Raw genomic sequence first — 26,081 nt, 5'->3', positions numbered from 1 at the left:
TTCTTCATTTTCACTGTGAAGTAGCAAACCCTTCAGAAGCCACATGCAGCTTTGACATCTGTTCAGGTCCGCTGAGTTCCACAAAGTCACAGCTTGCGACACTCACACTGTATCCCACTGTCTCCACATGAACATGCCTGGAGTTAGAACCCGGCAGCCCTGCATGTATTGTAGCAGCCAGTACAGAACAGTTAGGCGGAAACAGCCTGACACAAAGCAACAACCCCCAGCCAGGAGAGGTCCAATTCCCCTCACCACTCCTCCCTACTGGGAACCTCTCACACGCCATCAACTCATGTCTTGATTGGGTATTGTAATTGGAACCAGGCTAAGTCCTAGCACTACATGTGAAGACACTTTTAGGAAGTAAGAGGATGAAGGAGCGAACCGATCAAGGATGAAGGAGGGGACGGCCACAGCCCACCCAGAGGCCTCCTCTGCTGCGTGAGAGCAGCCCAGGGCATCCTGAAGACTGCTGTGCAGGGGAAGGACACCAGAAAACCTGCTCTACCTGGGGAGGGCTGGGTGTCCTGGCCCAGCCCAGGGGAGTCTCCCTACTTTGGAGAAAGGGAGGGAAACTTTACCTAGGATGAGATCTGCTGAAGATGCAGGCAGCCATGGCTGCCACAGCAGGGGGACGGGGACACTGGGGAGGCCCCACCGCCCAGACGCAGACAGACAGGAGCTCCACGCTCCCCAGCAGCGAAGCAAACACCCAGGAGCCTGTGAGAGCAGTAGACCTCTGCAAAGGGGCTAAAGGATGGAAGGAGACCCCTTGGAGACCAACAGCTATGAGTAGAGCAAGACACTAAGGAAGTGACTCCAGCAACGTAGCCCTCACCACAGCACAAGGCAGGGAGAGGAGTACAAAGCCAGCTGTGCACAGAAGGCGACCACAGCAACACCGCGACCTGCCTCGGCCCCAAACCGACAGCGTGGCGGCACGGGGGTGGACGGGGGGTGGGGGGGGCAGCCTTCTCCAGGGGCACTACTTACCTCATTCTCTACTGCAGAGTTCAGAGAAAAGTGGCTCAAAGGCCACATGCAGCCCATGACTTGCTTCTGAACAGCCTATGAGCTGACAGTGGCCTTTATGTTTAAAAAGGTTACTTAAAAAGAAAAATAACAGAAGGATAATATGCAACAGAAACTATACATGGCCCTCAAAGCTCAAAATATTTACTACCTAGCCCATTTCAGGAAAAGTTTGCTGACCCCTGTTCTACTACCCTACACACAATGTCCAACACTGGATCAGAAATTACAATGGCAAAGCAAGGGAAACAAAAAGCACCCCGCAAAGTGACAAAGTAATCAGCAGGGCCAGACTAAGAGATGACCCAAAACAGGAACAACTGAAAAGGAATTTGAAATAAATATGATTAACATATGGGAAAACGCTGTTTTCAGGATCTTGCAGTATATCTGAAGAAGTATGTTTTTTAATTAAAACTCTTTGTGATTAAAGATTGTATTATAAATCCTAGAGCAAATATTAAAAAGTTTTTAAAGTATAAACAATAAACCAACAGTGCAGATAATATAGAATATGAAAATTGTAAGAATGGGAATAGGTTAGCATAAGAGTAGCCATCTTAGGGGCCTACAAGCCATTTTATTTAGAAAGAAAACCCTGGGCCTGGGTAAGGCCTTGAAAAACAAGTTAATCATGAGCACTGGGTGGTGGGCAGCTGTGACCCTTGGTCAGCTAACCTTGGTCAGTTAACCTTACATACCAAGCTTATCGTGCAGAACCTCCCTGACAATTGAGGAGTAGTCTTATCCTGCCCTTGCTTAACCCCAGGATGTATGTCTTGCAAGAATAATGTGTAGCTGTGGAAAATTACTATGAGTAAAGTGCTTTGAAAATGCTATATAAACCCTTGGCTTTGAGTGCTTGGGGTCCTTGTTGAAACCCGCTGTGCCGGGCAGACACTTGGACCCCAGCTAGCTGGAACAATAAACCTCTTGCTTGTTGCATCCATCTGCCGTGGCCTTCGTCTCCTCACTGGGGGGAAGCGCAGACCGGAATAAGGCCGGTAGGTCTTACAAAAATACTCCATCCAACAGCAGATAAAAAAAAGAGGAAGAAAGCGACAATGAGAGATATTTCTGTATTTCTTTGTATATACATTAAATGAAACAGTATAAACACACTGATTAAGAGAATTCCTAAAACAAGACCCAACTATACATTGTCTCCAAGACACCCAAAGATAGATATAAAAAAATATGCCATTATCAGACAAAGTATCAGAATAAGAAATATTCCAGGGTAACGAAGGACATTGCATAATTATAAAGAAGTCAATGCATAAAGACATAACAGTCTTATGTATGTACCTAACAACAGAGTTTCAAAAGAAACAAAGCACTCTAAGGGCAAATAAATTCACAGTCGGAGTTGGAAACTTTAACACTCTTACTTCCATTATTGATTTTTAAAAAGGAAGAAAGAAAATCAGTAAGGCTATAGAATCCCTGAACAACAGCCAATTTGACCTAACTGACATGTAGAAGAATTTGAAATATACATTCTGTGATCACAGGGATTAAATTCAAAATCACAGAAATATATAGTAAGTAACAGAAGATAACAAAGACAAAAAACAAGAAAATCTGAAAAATCCTCAAATATATGGAAATAAAGCAACATACTTTTAAATTTGTGGATGCAGTTAAATCAGTGATTTTAAGGGGTAATTATAGCATTAAATGTTCATATTGGAAAGAACAAAGGTCTCAAATTAGTTATCTTAGCTTTCATCTTAAAAAAAAGAAAAGCAGCAAATCAAACCCAAAACATGCAAAAGAAAAATGGTAACAAAGAGCAGAAATCAATACAAATGAGAACAAACAAAAAAAATTAGGAAGGCCACCAATAAAATCAAAAGCTGTTCCTCTTTAAAAAATGTATAAAATTGATAAAACACTAGCCAAACTAAATAAGGAAAAGAGTTGGGTGGGAGGGGGAAAGAAATACAGAGGCAAATCATAAATACCAGGAATGAAAAAGGAGATACCACCACAGATCCTCCATATATTGAAGGAATAGTAAGGGAATATTATGAACAACTGTGTTCCCATAAATTTTACACCTTGGATGGAATGGACAAATTCCTTGGAAGAAATAAAATACCAAGATTCACTAAGAGAAAAGATAGGTAACCTGAAAATTCTTTATCTACTAAAGAAATTAAGTTTGTAGTTTAAAATTTTCCAACAACGAAAAACCCCAGGCCCAGACGGCTTTGTTGGCAATCCATTAAACATTTAAAGAAAAAATAGTGGTGATTCTACACAAGCCTTTCAAAAAACAGAAAGGAGGGACCAAGTCTCGACTTTTATTTACTAGTCTAGAATTACCCTGATCCCAAACTAGACAAAGATATTTCATAAACAATAGATACATATTCTAGGAAGGCAGGGTTGGTTCAACATTTGTAAACCAATCAATGTCATTTACAATGACAATGGACTAAAGAAGCAAAACCAAATGATCATCTCAACAGATGCAGAAAAAGCCTCTGACAAAATTCTATACCCACCCATAATAAAAACTCTCATCCAACTAGGAATAGAAAGGAACACCCTGAACTTGATAAAGGGCATCTACAAAAAACATTGTCTTAATGGGAGAACACTGAATGCCTCTCACCTAAGATCGGGTACAAGGCAAAGTGGTCTATCTTCACACTCCTTTTCAAAACTATACTGGAGATCCTACCTTGTGCAGCAAGGCAAGAAAAAGAAATGAAAGGTGTATAGACTAGAAAGAAAGAAACTAAACTATTTGCAGACATGGTTGTCTGTATAGAAAATCCCCAAAAATATACAAAAAAAGCTACTAGAACTAGTTGGGCTTAGCAAGGTCACAGAAATTGAAGTCAGCATAAAAAAACAATTGTATTCATGTATCTGTGGGTAAAATTGCAACATTTCCAGAATATCTCACCTGGCTTTGCTACATCTACATATCAATAGGCATTCAGAGGTAGAAAGAAGTACGGCTTTAGTGAATTTGCATCATTCCTCAGGGGTGGAGAGAAGTTCATCTCCATACCAATGGGTAATTACCTGGGCAAGGAGGGCGTATCTGTACCTGAGAGGTGAGGGAGAGGGCCGGTTTTGCTGCTATTGGCGCAAAAGAGAGAGATGGGCCGGACTGCAGTTTTGTAAGCAATCAACGGGTTTTAAACTTTATTTCTCCCTTTGACTGATTTCGGTTTTTAGAGGTATTTTGCCCTGGGATATCCTCTCCTTGGACTTACAATCAGTAACAATAAATTGGAAATGGAATTTTAAGAAAGACTATCACACACAAAAACATGAAACACTTGTATAAATCTTACAAAATATGTGCAAAATTTGTACGCTTAAAACCATAAAATACTGATATAAGAAATCAAAGACAACTTAACTAAATGAAGAGAGATATTTATGAATTGGAAGACTCAACATTGTTAATGTTAGGCAGGAAAATAGATATGAGCGGGGTGGAAAGAGAAAAAGGCCAGAAAATCCAGTAAAAAAGACCCAAAATTAATAGATTAAAGCTCGAAAAGCCAAGGGCAACTTAGCCTGGAATGTTTGAATATTTCTCAGATAAAGGAAGGTCCCTCAGCACAGCCCGTGTCTTTACTGTGTCAATCACACAGGCCCAGCTCACTTCCTTTACCTTTACCTATATGCTGTTTTTTTCTCATCTGACCCTAATTAAGTAGTTTGTAACCTAAGCAACTAATTTAGCATGCAGGCCCAGCCGCAAACAACACAGTGAAAGGCAGGAAAGATTCCATCTTAAAGATGTATTTTAATACCCAGGAATATGTAAGATTCTTAACTTACTCCTTAGCAAACAGACAATAGCTCAGCCCACCTTGGCGGCTGGGCAGGCGGCCTGTGTGATCTGCCCCCAGACCAAGATGCTGGCATCCCAGGGAGAAATCAGGGCAGGAACTTCCTTATGCTAAGTTAATTATAAGTATTCAAAGACCACTTAACAAGTCTGCACCCCCAGCCCTTGGTCACATTCCTAAAGAATCCTTAAATGGTGGAGCCCCCAACCTTTCGGGGCACTCCTCTCTCTGAGGTTGCCTGCACTTTCTAAGTATGTAACCTTTTAATCTTAAACTTTCTCTCTCCAACCTTTTGGGGTGTGTCTCCTTGCTGAGGTTGTCTGCTGCACCTCTTCTCTCTTTAACGAACTTTAAATGAAGCTTTTACTCTGCTTCACTACTGTGTCTCTGCTGTTCAGTTCTTTGTCACGGCGGGGACAAGGACAGAGGAAATACACAACGCTCCCCTAACATATTTGGTGCCGTGACTTGGATGGATTTATCCCCGGTAAGCTGAACCGACTTCTCCCAGCAACATATTTGGTGCTGCATGACTCCGTGACTCCAATGGATTCCCACCCCCGGTAACCGAGTATGCCTTGCCCCCTGGCTGGAGGCACTCCCTCACTCACTATCTACCTCTTCTCTGGGAATCCTTCCCTTCCTTCTCTGTCTCCCGTGGACAAAAACAGCCGCACTCTGGGCATGGGTCAAGCAGCAAAGGTGACAGGGCGCTTGCCGGAAGGCTCCCATGACAGGGTAAGTTGGTCGTGGACCAGGGAACATTCCATTAGGCACCCCACTGACTGCAAGACAATGTCCACGCAACAGAGGAACACTGTAAAACACCCACTTCCAATCCCATGGCAAGTCCCCATGCAGGGTTTACTATGTCCATGCAGAGACTTCCTTTTCTGTGTTCTCAGATTTCTCCCACTCACTGCATTTCTTCTCTAACCCCCTCCAAGTTTTTTGTGTTCTCTGCTGGTCAGCTAATTGGGACAAACCCCAAGTACTCCCATCTCAGGATCTCCTTGGCCATGAGATGTCCACTAGAACTGGCTGGCGGCAGCACCCACATGTGCTCGCCTTGCAGGGAACCCCTCCCTAGGAGTCAGGTCATGAGTGGGTCCTGGGGAATGTCACCCAGAGCAGCCAGAGTTCTCCCTTTACTCTCCTCCTCTCCAACGGCTCCCTGCAGGAGCTAAGGGCCTTCTCACTCGCCTTTATTCTATGACCCTTTGTCCTTTCTGCACTAAGTTCTTTCTGTCGTCATGTCTCCTCTATTTTCTCTATTTTCCATTTAGAGGGAAACAGACTTACTCTGGGATCTGAAGTCCCACTTAACTCTGACCTCCCACTGAGAGCCCACCTCTCCGGCCTAGCCTGCAGCCTGCAGGAGCGTCATAACCTCGGGCCCAAACCTTTGTCAGCACAGCAGTTTTCTTTTCCTCACAGCTGCCTCCGTCAGCCCAGGCACCCCAAGATGCTCCCCAGGGACCTTAACCTCCTAGTGTCCCCTGACAAGGCTCCCAGATCTCCAGGAGGCTTGCCTGGCCAGACCACTCCCTTTAATGACTCTAAGAGCCCAGTTTAAAAGCTGCCTCTCTTCCCTTCTTCCACTTTTACCCTGGTACCTTTAGTTACTGCCAAAACCTCAGCCACCTGAGAACCCTATTCTCCCGTTTACTCTGCACTTGCACTTTCTTCAGTGTTCTTCTCTCAGAAGCAGGAGAGGAGAGGCTTATTCCTCCTATGCCCTAAGCTAGGAAGCCGATTTCCACTGCCTTCGTTTCTCGGGATCACCCCAGATCACAGCAAGCCCCCTAAACTCTAAGCTAGGAAGCCGAGGACTTCCGTCCTCCCTGTTACAGAAGACGTCTGAAAACAGGCCTCACTTTTCAGGTCTTGGGACGCTGAGACCTCCGGGATAGAACCTGGGACGCTGGGCTCTCTAACCCATTTATTCCTTCCTCGATGGGCAACCAGGAATACTTGATAGAATCCTCTTTTTGCTCCTCTCCCTACTTTACTTCTGCCCCAATCAGTTTAAAACTAACCTTAGCTGAGCAAAAGGGTTAGTAAAGAGGCTTGTAAGTTTACTAGCAGCTTTCACTTATCTGCCACACACGTCAACATAATATTTCAGTTCAGAAAGTGAAACAGAAAATTCCAGATGCTTCTAGAAGGAAAAACCAATTATATACAAAGAATCAAGAATCAAAACTTCTCAATACTGGACATTAGAAGATAATGTAATGACATCTTCAAATTCAGAAATAAAAAGTAATTCCAACCTGGAATTCTATACCAGCCAAACTATTACAGGTGAGAGTAAATAAAGACATTTCAGACATAAAACACCTCAAAGTTTTGTCTTGGTTATGGCCCAGTTTTGCCTCCCTTCCCAGGCCCGTGCCCTGCAGGAACCGCCCATGGCCCGCTGGCCTTGCGGAGCTCCCCTCCTCTGCTCAGCTGCCACCCGGCCTCCGAGAGGGCACCTCAGGATCACGGGACCTCTCTGACCATGGCTAGCCCTCCCTTCTCATGACTCCCTTCTTTTTCCTTGGCTTCTTCGGGGCTCCTCCACCAGCTCCCCCTCCTTACACTGGCCTCCAATGTGGAGCCCCCAGGGCTCTGTCCCAGGCTTCCTTCTCCACCTGCTCTCCCTAGGTGACCCCTGCCAATGACTCTCAAACCCACTTCCCCAGCCCTAGCCTCTCCCTGGAGTCCTAGACTCCATGTCTGCCCAAACCTACCCACACCCCTACCCGCGGGAGTCTGCCACCCTCTCTGTTCTAACCAGACCGATGCAGCACTCTCAAGCCCTGCTCGCCCTCACCTGCCCCTGCTCTGTCCTCCTGTCTCAGCACACACCATCACCATCCACCCAGTGCTCAGCCAAACACACAGGTGTTCTTCCCTTTCACAGCCATCGCAGTCTTGTCACCCCCACCTCCAACACAGCCTAAACCCGTAACCACCACCTAGGCTTGGCTATCTGGTCTCACCCACAGTACTGCCACCCCCTTCTCCGCAGCTTTCTGCTTTAATACCTCCAGTGTTGCCTCTTCCCATCCCCATCTGTCACACAGCATCGTGAACAAAACCCTTGTATGTGGAACTTGGAACAGGCCACATCCTGCTCCCCAGCAGGTCCTCACTGCATCCGGGATAAGATCCTGGTCCTCGACCTGATCTAGCCCTGCCTTTTCCCTGGGCCCCCTCATACCAGGGGCCTCTCCTCACCATGCACAGGAACACGGGCCTGCTCCCGGTTTCCCTAAAATGCCTGGTCCATTTGTCCTGGGAATACCCAGAATGCCCCAGCTTCATCTTCATATGTCTCGCCCCTCTCAAATTTCAGCTTAGCAGTTTCAGTTCAACATGTAAAGAGCTTAGATGCTGTCACTCCCATTCTTACAACAAGAAAAGCAGAACAAACTGAAACTTTTCCTGGACCTCTCATTGAATTGAGGTTGCAGGGTGATGACCGCCCCAAATTCTGAAGAGAGAGGCAAACCCAGAGAGTCACAGCCAAGATCAGCTTTCCTGGAACAGAAGCCACTGGAGCCATAAGCTGATAGAAACACGTAAATAATAATTTTGACAAATTGATGAGAACTGGGTGTGGACTACCATGGGGGTAGAAACTCCTGGGACTGCAGTCTTAGGGGAAACCTGCACATTTTTGTTGGTTTGACCTCCAGGAACCCCACGAGGTTCTCACATGGCTCTGCCAAGGGAAAGAAAGAAACCATTATGAAACACAGCCAGGGTACTGACTGCTCATAACAAAGGCCTTTCCTCAGGGAAAAAGAGTCTATGGAAGCTCACCTAACCTGCTGGAAATTGTCAGAGTAGCAGGAGACAGACATGAGCAGGCGGGAGAAAGGCGGGCGGCAGGCCACCCAGTCTCTGCCCAGAGGCTGGCCTGTCTCCCTCAGACCAACACCTTTTCCCCGTGCAGCACACACTGATAAGCAAAAGATACAGGTCACTGGGACCTTCCCAATTTTGGAGCATGTGCACCTAAGAAGACTTGTCACTAATGACCCTGAAGCCATCATAATATCACTATTGTATCATTTACATTACTGTGTGGGTCCCACCGTGAGTTTCTCTTAGACTGTCATGTGGAAATGACCGCCTGGCACAAACTTGCACAAAGAGGCTGATGGGGAGGTAACAAGATAATCCAAGAGATAGTATGAGAATGACAAATGGGAGGCAGGAAACCAAATACACCCCATAAAAGACAATGGAAAACCCAGCAGGTAGCTACCCACCTTCGGGGTCATCCTGCTCCTCTCTCTCGAGCTACTTTCCTGTCGCTTTGCTACACAAAAAACTCTTTGAGGCTTTAACTCTCCATCTGGTCTCTTGACTGAATTCCTTCCTTTGAGAAGACAGGAACCACGAAATTCCACCATCTATGGCCTGGTAACAGAAGGGCATTTCCCCCACTCTGGCCCCTTCTCCCATTTGTAACTCACCTCAGGAGGGGAGGGGGCTGAGAACACTTGGAAGGGTCACAGTCCAGGGACACAGGCCACTACAGACTGAGATTTAATCATCAGATGATGGACTTCCTCTCCCACACCTTAAACCACATCAACAGGGATGACAATACACAGTAATACACAACAGCATTACAGCTGGGGAGATGCAAGACACAGCGTCCACCTAAGGAGGGCTCTCAGGGAAGCCCAACGGCAGCAGGGGAGACACGGAAGGACGGCCGGATGATGTGAACCTACTCCGGAGCCCACCCTGAACAGCCCAGCCCCTAGCCAGAGCAACAGGAAACCTCGCACTGCAGTCTTATTTACCTCAATTCTTATCACCCAGTAAATAACATCTTAGCTTTCAACCCAAAATTACAAGGCATGTGAAAAAGAAAGAAAATGCCCAGGAAGGGACACACAGAGCATCAGGACAAGACATGACATGATGGGGATTTCAGAATGAGCAGACAAGGAATTTGAAGTATCTGTGATTCGTATGCTAAGGGCTCCAGATCAGCTGGCTGGGCTGTCATAGCACAACACCACAGACCCTATGGTGGCTTCAACAGGACATGTGCTTTCTCACAGTTCTGGAGGCTGAAAGTTCAAGATGAAGGTTATCATCAGGTCGGTTTCCCCAAAGTCTCTCTCCTTGCCATGAAGATGGCCTTTCCTCTGTGCTCACACATCCCTGGTGTCCGTGTGTCCTGATCTTTTCTTCTTATAAGAACACATTAGGATCTATCCTAAGGGCCTCATGTAACTTAACCACCTCCCTAAAGGCCCAATTTTCAAATACAGTCATCTTCTGAGATGCTGGGGATTAGAGCTCTAACATAGGAATTTGCAACAATTCTGCCCCTCACAGGCTGTGACTGTGATGGAGAAAGTGGACAGCATGCAAGAACAGAAAGGGAATGCAGTCCCAGATGTGGAAACTCCAGAGTAGAGTCGTGTGTCAGCTTAAATATTACCTCCTCAAAGAGTCCTTCCCTTACCACCCAATGTAAAGCTACTCACCTCACTCTGTCATCCACTGCCCTTTGACTCTCTGGATACCATTTATTTTATGACAGTATTCTCTCCCCTCCCCAGTGATGGGAAGTTTCGGGAAAGCAAGGACCTCATATGCCTTGCTCATCACTGTGCCCCCAGCACAATAAAATGTTTGCTCAATAAATGAAAAGACCGTATATTATGTGGCTGAGGCTGATGTAATTCAAATGACAAGGACATTTCAGAACAAACAAAATAACTAGGCAAGCTGGGCAAAGTAAAATAAGCCACCGGAAGTCGTAAATGAGACAAAGGCAGTTGAGGTGCAGCCCAACAGGAGTAACTTCATGATGACACCACCACAAGGGAGACAGGTTAGCTCTGTGATGTGTTTGAAGGACACGGTCACGAACTCACACACCAAATCTGTACAGGCAGGAGAATAACACGGAACTTGGGTCTGGGCCACAGATGAGCAAATTCGGAGTTACACCTACACAATTTATCTTGTAAAACAGTCAAGGAAATCTTTATTACTCGAGACAGAACATTCCAACAAATGGCCCAATTTTGGGTTTAGAGATGGGTTGAAGCAACCAGTGGGTGAGTGAGAAAAAGTAATCACCTGATGCCAACACAGAATGACACAGATATGAGGTATCTAACAAAGGTTCTCAGGCAGCCACCATAAAAGTTATTCAATGAGCAGCCGTAACACACTGGAAACAAATGAAAATAGTCTCAGCAAAGAAATAGAAGGCACAAAGAAAAATAGATAGGAAACGTTAGAACTGAAAAGTACAGTAACTGGTGGAGAAAGAATAGAGGGGACAGAGGAAATAATCAGTCAATAGCATTGAACAGAAGACAGGACAATAAAAACCACCCAATCTAAATGACAGAGAAAACAGACTGAAAAAGAGAATGAACAGAGACCCAAGGCCCAGTGGGACTATAAAAAAGATCTAACATTCATGTCATTGCAGTTCTGGAAAGAGAGGGAAAATTGGCAGGGCTGGAAGAAACTCTAAGAAAGAAATGGCTGAGATTTTTACCCTATTTGCCAAAATGCACAAACCTACAGATCCAAGAAGCTGAGCAAACTCCAAACTGGATAGATCTCAAAAAATCTATGCCGAGACCCATCATAGCCAAACTTCTGAAAACCAAAGACAAAGTCTTGAAAGCAGCAAAAAGGTTGGCACCAGCAGACAGGGATTAGTTATTATATATAATATTACACGAATAAAAACATTTTTCTTGGATGGGCTTGTCAAAATGAGGTTCAATTTGCACAGAGAAAATTGCACAAATCTTATAAGGACAATTCAAAAGGTCTTGACAAACATATACACCCATATACAACATAATCCTAACAAGACACAGAACATTTCCATCCACCAGAAGGTTCCCTCATGTCCCTTCCCTCCCAGGCAATCCCTACCCACAAGCAACTGATGTTCTAATGTCCATCCCCATAGACTAGTTCTGCCTATTCTTGAAAACCACACACATGGTCCCACACATTTTTTAAAAAGCATTATTTCATTATTCAATTAAAGCTCAGGCAAATCAAAACAAATGAAATAATATTCTGCTAGGTTTTTCCTACATTTTTATCAGTTTAGTCTCCTCTTGATATTCTGGGGCTCTTTTCTTCTCACAAAGTGCTGCTAAGAGCCTGGATGGGCACAAAGTCGCTGCATCCTACCCTGTTTCTTCCCCAGTGGTGGACAGACTTTTCTCATAGTGAATTGCAGTTTTTTTTTTCATAGAGTGCAAATGGAGTTCACGGTTTAAGGCACTTGGGAGTGGGGAGGAGTGTGGCAAGAAAGGAGCGTGCCAGGACAGTCACCAACAGCCACAACCAGAGATACGACATCACAAGGTGATCAGACAGCCTCCCCAGGTGACACCCCCACAGCTCTGAGGCTCTGAGTTCTGGAGCCACCGGTGCCTGTCACAAATGCATCCAATAAGCACGCAGCTCACAGTCACGTCTGTCAGCACCAGCAGCAGCTGGCAGGAACTGTGCCTGTAGCTGGGCTTAAATCACGTCATCGCATCCATGCCAAGCAGAGCAGCAGCAGCCAACAACACAAGGTGTGCCGATCAACTTAACATGCACACACACCGGCCCAGATGCTGGCACGCATGATGCACTGCTGGCCAGAGACTGATCATCCTTAGAGGCAGGCAACGTGTCCCTATTATTATCTGCAGGGCTCTGGGGGGAAATCCAGACTGAAAAGTTAGGATGTAACCATATTTCAGTAATATGATTAGAAATGTTTAAACTGCATCTCTTTACACACAAGCACAACTGACATGTTTTATCCTCAGCTGGTGTGTGCTGACCTAGGCTCCTTAGAAAGAAGCCCTGACATGCACAACCCTCCCTCTGACAGGAAAGAAAGCCTAGGAACTCCCTTGCCCACCTCCATCTCACCATCCCTTCCTATTCTCCACACACACACTCATCATCACCATCAGGTAAATGCTATGGTCCCAAACTGGGTCCTTTGAGATGCCAGTTCCCCAGATGGTGACAGGTGTTCTCATCTACCCCATGCCCAACCACTGCTGCGTAGGCAAAGGAAGGACATAACCAAATGGCACTCTGGGAACTAAGCTGTAGCTAACCAAGGATGAAGACAAGGACATGGCACTGAGTCATTTCTAACCCCACACATCCTGGGATGCTCTTGTCACAGGCTCTGACTCCCCACATTTCTCGAACACAGGCATTCAGACAAAAGAAACACACCAAACCTGACCCAGTGAAATTTCCTGATGGCTAAACTGGCTCCTTAAAGCACAGCTCAGTCACAAGCTCAGAGGGCCTTTCTATTCTCAGTCATACTTAGAACAAACACATCTATCTTTCTTTACTTATCTGGTAACTACTCTTATTTTTTTTTAATTCATGTATTAAATGCATACACTAAAATATGCAGTGAACTGAAGGTTTACGCCCAAGACAGAGCACAGTAACATCCTACAGTGATGAAACATGCCATTTGGAGTCACTCACCACCATCACCTTAAAAAGTTGTTTAAACAAAGACTGACTGGGCTTTGTTTCCTCAGCTGAACACTGGAGGTTTAAATCTTCCTAGTCATTCCTGTAAAGACTAAATGAGAAGACATATAAAAGTGTCCATCGAAATACTTGGTATATAGTTGGCATTCCATAAAGAGCAATTTCCAAGCTGCACAAAACAAAACCTCACCTCTCTGCCAGCTTCTTCTCACCACACAGACCTTTGTCCTTCCCACAGCAAGAAGGCTGCAACCTCGGGGTCCCCGATCTGCTAACCCCCTCCCCCTGCTACATGTCCTAAGAGCCCACTTCCCACTCCCTTTGGGTCTCTGTGTGGAAGCCACCTGCTCAGTAGCCTTCGGCCACCAGCTTAAAATTAAAATGAAAACGGCACTGCCTTCCCCCTCCCCTCCACTGCCTTTTCCCAGGAGCATTAAATATCATAAAACGCTCTGTATGTTTTGCTCATCTATTTTCTCCACTGTCTCTTCACTCCCCAGCTCCAGAAGGGCAGGACCTTGGGGCTGGCGGCTCACTGCTGTGACCCCCATCCCTAGGACAGTGCCTGGCACACTGCAGGGCCAAGCAGCTAGGAAAGATTGATTAAGTGAATGGATAGTGTCCAGTGACAGAGGACAAAAGAATTACATAATCAGAAAAAATCATTCCTACTTGGAGCAAATCTAATGAAAGACATTAAAGATCTCTATGGAAAAAAAACTGCAATGCACTATGAGAGAAAGATCTAAACAGTGAAGAGAAATATATACCATGTCATGTACTGAAGTCTCAACACTATAAAGACATCAGTTCTTCTAAACTTATCAACAGATACAACGAAATTTCAGTCAAAATCAAAACAGCTTCCCTTAAGGAGTTTGACAGGCAATTTCTAAATTTACATGGAAATGAGCCAATGACAGCAAAGGCATTCTTGAAGATAAGGAAAAATCTGTACTGGGTGCCAAGACTTACCAATCGTGACAGAGACGTGTTATTGGCAGAAATGGCAGAGACCAGCACCATGGGTCAGAGAGCCCAGAAACATGTCTGGAATGCTGTTAAAGGACAAGGCTGCTCTGCAGAGCTGGAGGGAAAAGCCAATCCCCCAACTATGGTGCTGGGCCCATGGACAGCCATCCCTACCACACAGCATACACACAAATCAGGGGGATGGACAACCAAACTTACAAACACAGAGTAGGCTTCTAGGACCTAACACAGGAGAATATATTCAGGACCTTGAGGCAGGTACATATTTCCTTCACAAGAAACTTAAAACTCTCAGACTACATTGAAATTGAGAACTTCTGGCTCATGGAAAGACACTATTAAGAGAATAAAGCAAGACCCAGTAAAGAAAGGGAAGGAGGGAGGGAGGGGTAAAATAAATATATTTGCAACTTTTACAAAACCAGCAAAGATCTTGTCTCTATAATGTAAAAGTTAGTAAAACTGCAGACAATCTAGCAGAAGAAACAGGAAGGATACTGGACTGGGACTTGACCAAAAAGGATATCCAAGAGACCAAGTACATACAGGAAGAGGTGCCCGAGTTCAGGACTCACCAAGAAGCACTCATAAACCCCGAGTGAGCTGATGCTGCACCCATGTTGGCTGGCCAGGTGAGGGGCTGGCGGCGGCAGGTGTGTGAATGCAAAGCAGAACATCCCCAGACTGCCACACCATATGCTTGGGACAAGTGCTGTGGAGAAGAGTCCACCTGAGCTGCTAAAATTGAAGACAGGTGCTTCCAAAGACCCAAAACTGCCATTCTAGAATGTATACCCAACAGGAAAATACACACATTTACCAAATGACAGGCACAAGAATTTCTGGAGCAGCATCATTTGTAAAAGTCAAAAAGCAGGAACAATCCAACTGTGCAAACAAAGAGCAAGTGGGCACTGCAGCTAGAGGGGCACTGTGCCCCCCACGGACATTTTCAGTATCTGCAGGTATTTCTGGATGTCACTGCTGGGGGTGCTCCTGGCACCTAGTGGGTGGCAGCCAGGGGCACTGCTCCTCATCCTACAGTACCCAGGATGGGCCCCAGTGAAGGACCCTGCAGAGCAGGGCAGGAGCTAAGAGACCCTGCAGGGCAGCAGCGGACACACCTGCCACCACCTGCAACAGCAGGACCCTCACACAGTGTGGGTGAGCAAGCAGACACGGAAGCAGATTCCACTTCCGTGATGTTCAGCAGTGGGGGAAGAGGAAGCGAGAAGTGGTAAGGAGGGGGGACAAGGGATTACTGGGCGCTGGCCGCTTCCCAGTTCCCAGCCTGGGTGGTGGTAACAGGTACTCCTTCACAGTAATGTGTCAGCTTCACTTGGACGTTTTGTGCACTTTTCTCCAACTATAATGCACTCACAAAAATTTATTTTGATAATGAGAAGAAGGGAAAGCAAAAGAAAGGGGAGGAGGCAGAGGAAGAAGAGAGAAAGAATAACAGCCTTTGCCAAAGCCATCCCAGAGAAGCCCTTCCCACGTCCCCAAACCAACCTAACTCCTGCTGCCCCCCAAACCCACAGCCTGGCACCTGCCCAGTCCTCTGGCCTCCCCCTCAGGTCCACACTGACGTCTCTCCACCCTGGACCCCTTGCTCACTCAGTGGCCCAGTGCCTGGCTCAGGTCCCACCTTAGCCACTTGGTCCCTGGGTGGCATGGGCAGCCTCACAGGGCTGGTGAGGGGTTATGGGAGTTAGATGCACTTGGCTGGCATGTACAGGATATGGCCCTGCATGGAGTACACACTCAGAAGCGTCAGTTACCAGCACCACCTCATCAGGTGCTTGGCACCATCTCGGTCTAGCTCCTTTACCTTGACTCTGTGATAGTCAATTTCATGTGTGAGCTTGTAGACTAAGAGCTGGTGAAACACTGCTGCTGGCTGTGTCTGTGATGGTGTCTCTAGGAGAAATTAGCATTTGAATCTACAGACAAAATGGAGAAGATGACCCTCCCCAGTGTGGCTGGGCCTCAGCCAGTACACTGAGGGCCTGGCAAGAACAAAATGGTGGAGGAAGGGTGAATTCACGCTCTCTGCTGGATGGGATGCCCATCTTCTCCACACTTGGACTTCAGCACTCCTGGTTGGCAGGCTTTCAGACAGGGATGGAACTGTACCACAGTCTTCCTGGGCCTGCAGCTTACAGACACGGATTGTCGGCCTCCACAGCCGCATGAGCCAATTCCTGTTATCAATCTCCTCTTACGTATCTCTATGTCCTTCTGGCTCCATTTCTCTGAAGAACCCTAACAACTTCCCTGCAAACTTCAAGAGAACGCAGGATACAAAGCAGGAACCCACAGGGCCAGACCACGCGCTGTGCACAGTCCCGGGCTCCACATCATCGTGGGCTGGCGGGCACCACGCCTGAGCACACCACATGGTGAGGCCTGCAGAGCTCGCAGGGCCCACATAGATGCTGTGCCCTAAGCCCACCGCAAGCCAAGCCATCTGTTTGCTGCGAGGCTGGCCGAGAGCTGCCATCATATCCTGCAGCGGGGCTGTGCTGGACAGGCTGGCTGCTGGGCCAGCTCTGACCTTGGACACGTGCTGCAAGTTAACAACCCTGCAAGCTACACATCATGACAGTGACTCACCAGCTGAGAAATGAGGTATCTACTTGGTTTTCCTTTGCTGTTTGCAGGTCTTTGTTGTTGTTTTCTTTAGGTTAAAGAAAAAGATGCTTTGAACATGAATCCAAATGTACAAATATCTGTAAGACCACCAGAGTGTCCACAGTGAAAATCGAAGAAGTAGTCATTCAAATCGTGCCTTGCATGCTATTTGTTCAAGTGACAAGCGAGCATTCTGAAAATCCTGTTTTTGGCATGTTCTTTATGAATCCTTCAGCCATTCACTGCACCGTTTCCTCAGGGGGTAACTGTTCTTGCCTTACAATGACATCTGATTATTTCTCAGATTACTGTGGCATTCACCAGTCCTTAAATATAAATGCAAATGTACGTTACTCCTGAGAGAAACACCACAAAGGATTTCTCTACAACTCCTCTGTTGGGAAGGAGGAAAACATCATCAGATCAATTAAAAAAAATCCCATTAAAATAAAAACAACATCCATCTTCCTAATCAATCAAAACTGATTCTCTAATTCTCTAACCAGGAGGTAGTTACTGAGCATTAAGCATGAAGACAGATCAGATACATTATGTTTAATATTGTCACGGGAGGAACTGAGTACATTTAGCACCATAATGTAAGAACCGTGAGCAAATACTTCTGTGGGTGATGTTCAATCCTAGCCAAGCATCTTACCATCCTTCATGAATGGTCCCTCCCCCAGCCATGGGGCTCTCTGGCCACCTGGTGCCACAAGGGGACAAGATCTGGGGAGCCCAATGTCTCGCCCTGTCTCCTCTCAAACGGCAGAAGAAAGATGGCAACCCAAAAAGGCAACATGCCTGGATAAATCGGCAGCAACCTCACCATGGGGACAAGCACCCACACCCCATTTGCAATGAACTGTAAAGAGAGGTTGGTGAGACACATAAATCTCAAGGTAACTACAAGGGCCACAGAGCCCTGCTAAATCACAAGAACAATTAAAACGTGATATGACATTTAATTCTCCTCCACAAAAATTAAAATCTACTAAATGAAGCAAAACCGGACAGAAGAAAACCGGTCTTTACGTCCATAGCTCAGGATGGCAGGAGATGGCGGGGTCTGCAGCTCCGGAGCCTGCCTCCTCCTGGCCGGACGCTGCAGGAGGAAACGTCCAGGGGGCCTCCAGGCACTTGAGAGCCAGGAGAGCGACCCTTGCACCAGAGTCCCGGGACTCCCAGCTCCAGAGCCTGCTGGCCACCAAAGCAGTCAGCTGGGAGGGATGCCAATGGTACCACCACTCAAAACACCAAGGGCTGCCTCCTGGCACGGCCTGAGAGCCAGTCTGTGAGCCATGCCCAAGGTCAGCATCCCGGCCTTGCATTGAGACCCGTGTCCTCCTCAGAACTCTAGCACTGAGTGTGTACTTGGGCTGGTCATCATGAGCTCTGCCCAGGAGCCACTGACGGAGGGGAGCGGGTGGACAGCTGGGCCAAGGCCTCCCCGCGCAGCGCCCACATGGTTGGCCTTCTGCCTCCAGCAGGCAGGCTCACCTGGGCAGCCCAGCCCACCTGCCAGCACTGTCGTCAGCAGCACTCCAGGACACCCTCTCCCTGTTCTCTCCCACCAGCCCTGCTTCCTGGCGCTCTCCCCTCCTCTTCTGGAACATGCCAGAGTCCCAGTCTCCAGGCCCCTCTCCCTGCTGGAAGACACAATCCCCTGCCATGCCCTAAGGGCACTCTGCACGGGGATTCCCAGAGTTGCCCCAGCCACAACCTCTTCCTGAGCATCAGCGGCTCACAAGTCCAACTGCGCACCCCACAGCACCCTCTGCCCACCCAGCAGCACCCCGTCTGGCCCTGGGTTCCCCTCTTGCTCCTCCCAGTCCTCCCACAGCAGCAGCGCTGGTGCAGCTGCTCCGTCCCTCCCCCCGCCCCCCTCACAGCCCTGTCTCTTCACAGCATGCCTGGAACCCAGCACCTCGATCATCGCTGCTGCTACTACGCTGGTCCAGGCTGCCTCCTCCCACCTAAACACTGCAACCGCCGCTGCTCCTCTTGGCCCTGCCCCGCAGCAGCCAGAGAGCTGGGGGACCGCTCGCCATACCGGGGCCTGGCCCTGCTGACAGCACTGCCCAAAACCTTCACAGCGCCTCCAGGCCTTGGAGACCCAACCCCGACTATCTCCCTGGCCTGTCTCCTGACACCCCCTCTCTCTCCCACGTTCTCCTTGCCCATTGGCTGTCTAGGGTGTCGCCGCCACCCTCCGTGGCCCATGACACTCCACTCGCAGACCTCCGCATCCCGTCCTTCACTCCGTCAGGCCTCCACTCCAACACCTACAGGACAGCCACCTCATCAACCTCCTGCCCTGCATGCCACCCCATCGCCACTTGTATCCCACACCACCCACCACTCTGTGTGTCTGTTCTCAAGCCTCTCCACCTGAGTGTGAGTCCCACACACAAGGTGAGAACTTGGTCTTGCTCACTTCCGATCCTCCAGGTCCCAGAGCAGGGCTGGGAGCTCAGTGCACACCTGTAACAAGCGAGCCCCCTGAGCACTCCAGGCTGCAGCACATCCCTGCCCACAGCACTGGCTGCCACAGGGGCCGTAGGGTCTGCAGGGGGGACGCCAAGCCCCAGCAAGGCACTTTGTGGAGACAAAAGAAATACAGCATCTAGTCTCTATTCTTACCTTAGAGTAAGTAAGGGATTTAAAAAAAATAATAACTCCAGGTCATTAGCAAGCAATAGATCAAGGAGTACATATATGAATGAGTCCATTTGTAAAATAATCGCCACAGGACACTGAAAGAATGGTCTGACTTGGGGGTGAGACAGCTGGAAAGGACCCCAAAAGACTGGTTTCAAATTGGACTTTGAAGGTCTGAGAACATGGAGTATCCCACCATTTAGATGACTGTGAGATGGATCAGTAATACTTTATATGGTAGGCTACTTTGTATTTCTAATCTTTTCCTTCCAAAATCCAAAGAGATGTTATAACTTCAACCTTTACAAATCAAAATGCTCTCTCGTAATGGATGCAAACATGCTGGCTCCTTCCATTAGCTCATCTGTCTCTGAATCACACTCTAGCTAAACAGAGCCCTCATTTTCCCCTTTCCCAGATCACTCCTCAACATGGTACTTGAGATAACAGATCATACAGAGGGAAGCAGAAAAGTGTTATTTAGCCCAACTAGGAATTTGCTCCTTTTCTAAATACACTCACATGGCAGATGGGTCAGCTGATGTATATGCGGAGACTGAATCACAACCACATTAGCCCGTTTCAACACATGTCTAAATACATTAAATAAGCAGATGCAGTACCGTAACAGAAGTACCACTGGCAAACACAGAATTCTCAGAATGGTATGTCATCTATTAAATGGAGACAACACATAATTTTTACATTTCAAATTAAATGTAGGTTTAACTTGTAAACTCAGCCCAGGAGAAAACACACAACCGCAGAGTTTGCAGTTGGAGGGCCAGTGTGTGGACACCAAATACGGTACTTCACAACGGTAAGGCAGCCACATTCTCTGAGCCTGTCTCTTCACTGGTCAGAGAGAACACACCCACCACGGAGAGTTACAGGGCACAGGATAAAGCACGTAGCCTGTGCCAGGGAGAGTGCGGACCCAATGAATGCAGTGATTACAACTCTTACTGCCTATTGTGCCTCCTTCAGCCACAAAGATTATCCAGTACCTACAACCTGACAGAATTTAGGCATCTCATCTCCAAGATCTTTCCCAATTACCTTTTAGTTTTGTTTCAGAAAGTTTAGTTTATGGGTGGCAGATTTGAGACATGAGTCTGTGCCGGCAGACACGCTCTGTTACCGGGACAGCAGGATGCAGGTGCGGCAGTGGCTGGAATGCGAGGCGGCGGGGACTGGCGTGTGGGGCTGCTCCTGAACACTCTCTGAGGGTGAGCGCAACGCCCCAAGGAGGACGAGCAACTGCCGACGCTCCTCCTACTGTGACTGTCCCCATGCACTCTGCCTCACACACACAGTCTGGAAAAGGCTGGAAAGAGAACAGAAAGTGAAAGCCACCAGCGACCTGTGGGACAATATCAAATATGTTCTTGGAGTCCTGGGTTGGGGGGGAGACAAAAAACGTAGCAGAAATAATGGCTGAAAATATCCAAATTTGAGGTAAGCCATAACCTACAAATCCAAGAGGACACAGCACACCAAGGGCGTCATGACCAAGTGGCTGAAGGTCGGTGGTAAGGAGACACTCCAAAGCAGCAAGAGGAGACTGGTCAGGGGGAGAAGCACACTGGGAGGGCAGCAGGCCCGCAGCAGGAGCCGCAAGGCTGGAGGGCAGGGCGCAGAGCCTCAGAGCAGTGGAGGAAGGCCCGCGGCCTGCAATCCCGAACTCAGCACAAGCCCTCCCAACAATGGTGCATGGAAGCTTTGTAAGGCAGACGGACGCACCAGGGGACCTGCACCTCAACGAATGTTCACAGTGCTTCAGGCAGAAGGAAAATGGCACCAGTGGAAACCAGGACCCACACAAAGGAATGGAGAGCAGCAGAAATGGACATCTGTCTTCACATCTTTTCAACCTCCTTAGCAGGTAGTTGTTCAAAGCAAAAACAACAAAATGTATTTTGAGGTTTTCAGATGTATGGCATATGTATGATGGCAGTTGCAAAGGATGGGAGAGGAGAGGAAGTGTATGTTGTGAGCTCCTCATGCTATACAGAGTGGTATAATACATTTTGGAGGTAGGCCATGATAAATTAAACATGGATATTTTTATACCCTAGAGTAACTACTACAAGAAAAAGAGAGAGACATAGCTAATAAGCCAATAATGGAGATAAAATGGAATCGCAAAATAATTAATCCAAAAGAAAGCAGACACTGAAGGGGAAATAAATAGGACAAGTAGAAAACAAAGAGCAAGACAGATTTAAACCCACTCAATTTAGTAATCACATTAAACATAAATTATCTAAATACTATGATTATAACATGGAGATTGTCAAATAATTTGCTGTTAACAAGAAAGCCACATTAAATATAAAGACATGGTAGGTTAAAATGATGGATATACATTTTTAAATGCTTACATATAAATATTTTATACATCATATATAAATATATACATATATAGAACATATGCAAATATATCATATATGTATGTTCTGTATATACATACATATAAGATACATACTAATACTAATCAGAAGAAAGCTGTAGTGGCTATCCTGACATGAGGAAGGATTATTACTGGGGATAAGGATGGGCATTTGGTAACGACAAAGGAGTCCATTCACCGAGAGGACACAACGGTCCTACACGAGTACGCACTTAGTAATAGAGCTCCAAAACACATGAGGTGGAAACCGCCAGAACTGAAAGGAAAAAGAAGCAAACCCAGAATGGCAGTCAAGATTTCCATCTCCTCCTCTTGACAACTGACAGAAAACCAGTAGATACAGAAAGCCTGCACCATCATCAACCAGCTTGGGAGCACCAAGCCGACAGAACATGCAGCCTAGTAACAGGGACACACATTCTTCCCAAGTGCATACGACAGTTACAAGACAGACACACTGGGGGCTATAAAGGAAGTCTTAACAGATGGAAAAGGACTGGATCATACATAGCACATTCTCTGACCACAGTGAAATGAAATTAGAAATCAATACAGGAAATATATCTGGAAAGTCTTTAAATATTTGGAAATTGGAACATGCGCCATACATGTTAAAGAGTAAGGAGTGACACAGAGTCAAATAAATGAATGGTGTCACAGTTTCCCAAAAGTCAGAAACACTTCATATACTACACCGTGATACATACACAGTAGTCATGTACAACAGACTATTCATATATATTCAAAGCATACAGATGAATATAAGCATCCTGTTCATTGCACATGATCCAGGGACCCTCCGAGGGTCATCAATACAACCACAGACCCTGGGTGCCTGGGCCACATTCTCTCCCACACACCAACATGCCGTGGAGCCTCCTCCCCGGACACATGCTCACAACCACTGCCCTGCACGCTGCTCACCACCCCCTACCCCCATCTCCTGCCACTACACACCTCACAGGGCATCCCTCCACCCTCGCCATCCCTCTACCTTTCAGAGGCTTCTCTCCCAACAACTCGACTGCTCTTCCTGAGGCCCGTGGGCACTTGATCTGACCGCCTGACTCACCCTCGGCCTGTGGTCTGGCTCTTCCTTTCTCCCTCAGACTCTCGAACAGCGCCCTAGCCCAGTCCTCCCCTTCGGGAGCCACCCTGAATCCGTCAGCAACTCGCCTGCTCAGCCTAACCAAGAGGCATGAGGCCGGGCTTTCCCACCTCACTTCGGCATCTGTGCTGGGCCTGGCAGCCTGGAGGTGCTCACTGATGTTAGGGAATCAATGAATGACTCCATGGGAGTGAACATAAGAGTGAACATGTTCCCTTAAAAGTCACCTGTCACATCTCTGCATGAGTGAGCAAAGCAGGGTTTGATCCTGGTCCTCCACTTGCTAGCGCTGTGACTCCAGAAAAACCACTTCTGAAAGTCGCTGCCGAATGTGGCAGCTGGGAGGGGGAACCCGAAGTGCGGAGGGGCCATGGCTCCTGCAGACTCGTGTGCTCCATAAACGGGCTGTGCAGAAGTTGGGCCAGGGGACACAAGCTCCCCGCAAAACCTTGAATGTAGTGCTGCCTTCTCAGAGTGAAACAAGGAAAACACAACATCCTCAGGATGTGCGGCCTGGAGCCTACCTGAGAACCCGCATGCTGTGGACCCTGTTCCAATCTCCAGAGGCCGGACCGCAGCTCGTCCTCTCACCTGATGAATGCCCACGGAGCCCTGACATGCCTCCAGGTCCAGGGCAGGCTGAGTATGGAGCAGGGAACAGGACTTGGTGAACAGGGCCCTCACTGGCACAATGTGGATGGGGGGACAGCCAGGGACAGGCAGTGCTGGGGTGCTGAGAACTGCCCAGGCTGCAAGGCCATCGCCAAGCTGAGCACCACACTGAGGGGCAGGGTGGCCCCCAGCTCCTCAGAAGCTCTGCCTCCACACTCAGTACAGCCTTCCCTCTATTCTGATTCCCACACTTTTGGGGCAACTCCGGGACAGGCAGCTGGGTTTACTAGTCAGAAATCAAGAAGGTGCCACGGAAGGGGCCAAGAGCAAGCAGTCTGCCAGCCCCTTCCTCCGTCACCCCCAGGGTCTGGGAGGGAGCCCGAGCAGAGGCGGCCTTTCAGGATCCAGCCACTGTAGGGCCCCGGAAGAGGGAGGAGGCCCAGACCCTGTGCCCAGCAGGTCCCTTAGCAAACTGCCACCATCAAGACTTCTCCTGGAAAACACAGCAGTAACTTTACCATACCCTGTCCACCGACGACTCCATTGAGCACCTAAGTCTGACAAGAGCCCCCTGCCGCGCTCTGCTCAGTCAGCTGCTGCACGCTGGCTGGCTCCTCTGAGGGCAACCCACGCCTACAGGCTCACAGAGGCTCTCACCACCTTTTCTGAGCACAAAAAAAACCCTCTTAAAATTCTGATAAAAGCTATGGACCAATCCTCCCCCACCCCAGCATATAAACACCCGTCCTCGATCCCAGACTTAAGAGGGCCATGCCTCGAAGAGGACGCCGGTGATTTGCCAGGTGGCCTCTTCCCCACTGGAGACACCCTCCTCCCCACTCCTTGGCACTGGGACTGCTGGGACACAGCCAGGTCAGAACTGCTTGCCTCCTCTCCTGCCTAGCAGGTGGCTAAGTAGGCCGACAAGACTAGCTGGCAGCCACACAGCATCTCAGCTCTGCCGCCTCCGCCCCCAGGCCCAGGTGCCCCCGGTGCGCACAAAGGTGAGGGACGCACAGCAGGGGGCCTCCCCTCCGCTCCTCACCACCATGCTTTTAAAACAGACTATTTGTATTCTTTCCTGATTCAAGAATCGGAACTCAAAACATTTGGGCCTCTAGGGTTTAGTATTTTTTAAACATTACAGTGTATTTATATCACATTCCTCGTAACAGGCAACCAGCCAGGACAAAGGTCATGGGCGCATGACCTCAGTGCCTCACTGGGACACACAAGCACCTCACCTTTCTGAGTGCTGCGGTGCGGTCCCTTTCCCCTAAAAATAGGGCAACTCATTCCAGAGCCTGCACGCTTCCACAGAGAAGCCACAAACCTGCCTTGAGAACTACACCCTTCACCTGGGCTCTCACACTTGCTTTGGGAACTCAAGAAAATGTTGTCTCTTTCCAGCTGTGAGATGGGAGAGACTGACATCCGTCTGCCACTGGACAGACTAGCGCCACCACCCTCTGAAGGCTGGACTCTTTCCAGAAGGAGATGGTGATAAAAGTCACTCACAAAGTGCCCTTACTGTAAAACATCACTGTGTTTTACTTTGAGGAAAAATCTCTTTAAGTCAAAAGGAGATGAAATGCTGCCGTTAAGTGACCCAACCAAGTAGGAAGCACACCCTCCCTGGCTCAGGAGGATGGAGGGCGGCGGGCAGTCGGGATCCGCTGTCGAACAGGAGACTCCCGTATTCCCCACAACCAAAGGGCAAACTGAACCGACAGTCAGGCCCTCAGGACATTCAGCTCATCACTCAAAGGTCGGTTCCCAGTTCCACAGCTGACTGAACTCGACGAACCCAACCTCAGATGTGGGCACTGTCCTCCTGGGCCCCCAGTCGGTGGCAAATCTCTAGGTGGAAAAGAAGGTGAGGGCTTGTCACCTATTTTATGCCTTCGTGACTGTCCACAGCATTAAACCTGCCTCAGCCCTGCATTTCAGTCAGTCGCTCGGGGGCGTGTGTTCTTGGAGGGTCTACCCTCCCCTGAGTCTTAGTACCTTTATGAATCAAACACCCCTGTTGTAAAGATGCAGTGGGCAAAGGCTTCAGTCCAGTGGTTGTCACGCAGCAAGTGCACAAGTCAGTGAGGGTGTTCCTGGTGACTTCTGGGGCTGCTCACTGCAGAACACGACGCGGGCCACCAGGGATCACAAATTAGGCCATTCACACATTCTACTAAATATCCTACAAAAGGCAGCCATCCACTATCCCGCCTTCCAGATGAGAGCTGTGCCCTGGTGAGGCCCAGTCTTATAAAGAACGGCA

The 26,081-nt window shown here is 48.0% G+C and overlaps 1 protein-coding gene across 2 annotated transcripts in view; it reads right to left on the bottom strand.

The window, feature by feature from the left end:
• HSF2BP (heat shock transcription factor 2 binding protein) overlaps nt 1-26,081 on the bottom strand; it is a 114,941-nt gene that overhangs the window by 2,263 nt on the left and 86,597 nt on the right. The window lies entirely within an intron of this gene.

This window comes from Manis javanica, chromosome 3 (genome assembly GCF_040802235.1).
Source record: "Manis javanica isolate MJ-LG chromosome 3, MJ_LKY, whole genome shotgun sequence".
Lineage (NCBI taxonomy): Eukaryota > Metazoa > Chordata > Mammalia > Pholidota > Manidae > Manis > Manis javanica.
The sequence above is the reverse complement of the archived record's forward strand: the minus strand, read 5'-3'. Positions and strand labels throughout refer to the sequence as shown.